General features: G+C 47.2%; 1 pseudogene; it reads right to left on the bottom strand.

The window, feature by feature from the left end:
• Positions 1–637: 637 nt before the first annotated feature.
• Positions 638–1,090, bottom strand: LOC132366555 (galectin-1-like; annotated as a pseudogene).
• Positions 1,091–1,767: the final 677 nt, after the last annotated feature.

Raw genomic sequence — 1,767 nt, 5'->3', positions numbered from 1 at the left:
GTGCTTCTTTTTGTTTTTAGTTGATTAACAATGTTGTGTTAGTTTCAGGTGTACAGCAAAGTGATTCAGTTATACATATACATGTATCTTTCCTTTTCAAATTCTTTTCCCATTTAGGTTATTACAGAATATTGAGCAGAGTTCCCTGTGCTATACAGTAGGTCTTTGTTGGTTACCTATTTTAAAAATAGCAGTGTGTACATGTCAGTCCCAGACTCCCAATCTGCTTCTGTTTTATCCATTCTGCTGTTGAACCTTTTTCCAATGTGTTTTTCATTTCACTTATAACTTCTCTTCAGTACTTTCTTATAGTTTCTCTTTGTTGGCTTCTTGCCACGTTCATCCCTTTCTTCTCCTGAGATCAGTGAGTGTCTTTTTTTTTTTTATAATTAATTTTCTTTCTTATATTAATTAATTTAATTTTGGCTGCACTGGGAGTGAGTGTCTTTATGAACATTATTTTGAATGCTTTGTCAAGTAGGTTGCTTATCTCTGATTCATTAAAGTATTTTTCTGGGGATTTGCCTTGTTCTTTGATATGGAATATATTTCTCTGTCTCCTTGTTTTGCCTGTCTCTCTGTGTTTGTCTACATGTATTATGGAAAGCGGATACCTCCGTCAGTTTTTTTCCAGGGGGAGCAAAGGCATCTGCCTTTATTGGGGGCCATGGGCCGGCTGGCTTCACTCAAAGGCCACGCACTTGATCTTGAAGTCGCCATTGGCCGCCAGGTAGTTGATGGCCTCCAGGTTGAGGCAGTTGGGGAATTTGAATTTGTATCCACCAGGCAGCTGGATGGTTAGCTCTGCCTGGTCGAAGCAGATGCATACCTCCACAACACTTCCAGGCTGGAAGGGGAAGACAGACTCCTGTTGCTCGGCACCCCAGGCCCCGCCATCCTTGCTGTTACACACGATGGTGTTGGTGTCCCCGTGCTCATTGAAGCGGGGTTTGAAGTGTAGGCACAGGTTGTTGCCATCTTTGCCCAGTTCAGCACGAAGCTCTTGGTGTCCAGGGCCACCTTGCCCAGCACTCTGAGGCACCCCCCCAGGTTTGAGATTCAGGTTGCTGATGACAAGACCACAAACCATGATTGAGGAGAGGAGGATGTTCCTGGGACTTGGGCACCAGTTGTCTGAAGACTCTACTGGAGAGCCTTGGTCTTGAAAGAGTGGTGTTCTTTAGAAGCTATTCTGTGTGGCCCAGAAGTGCAGTCTCCTCTGGCCACCAGAACCAGGCACTCTATGGCCATCCCTCATGTGGGCTGTAGGTGCCCACCAGCTGTGATAGGGCTGTGAATGTTGTATGAGGAAGAGAGAGTTGGAGTCACTTGCCCATCCTGGGTGTGGATTGATCTATGTGTGGCTGTGATAGGGCTGTGACTGCTGTATGAGGAAGAGAGGGTTGGAGTCACTTGCTCATCCTGGGTGTGGATTGATCTATGTGTGCCTGTGATAGGGCTGTGACTGCTGTATGAGGAAGAGAGAGTTGGAGTCACTTGCCCATCCTGGGTGTGGATTGATCTATGTGTGCCTGTGATAGGGCTGTGACTGCTGTATGAGGAAGAGAGGGTTGGAGTCACTTGCCCATCCTGGGTGTGGATTGATCTATGTGTGGGCTGGTTGGAGCTCAGGGCACTCATCAGGCTCAGTTGTGGTCAGCTACTACGTGAGGATGACAGGACTCTGTAATCCCTGCTGGCCTCCAGACCAGAAGATCCGTAGGTGTCTCCTCGGCTGTGGTTGCAAAAACGGGGGCTCCTGGTGAG

Source organism: Balaenoptera ricei, chromosome 5 (assembly GCF_028023285.1).
Source record: "Balaenoptera ricei isolate mBalRic1 chromosome 5, mBalRic1.hap2, whole genome shotgun sequence".
NCBI classification, from domain to species: domain Eukaryota; kingdom Metazoa; phylum Chordata; class Mammalia; order Artiodactyla; family Balaenopteridae; genus Balaenoptera; species Balaenoptera ricei.
Note: the sequence above shows the minus strand (reverse complement) of the source record. Positions and strands in the feature narration are given on the sequence as shown.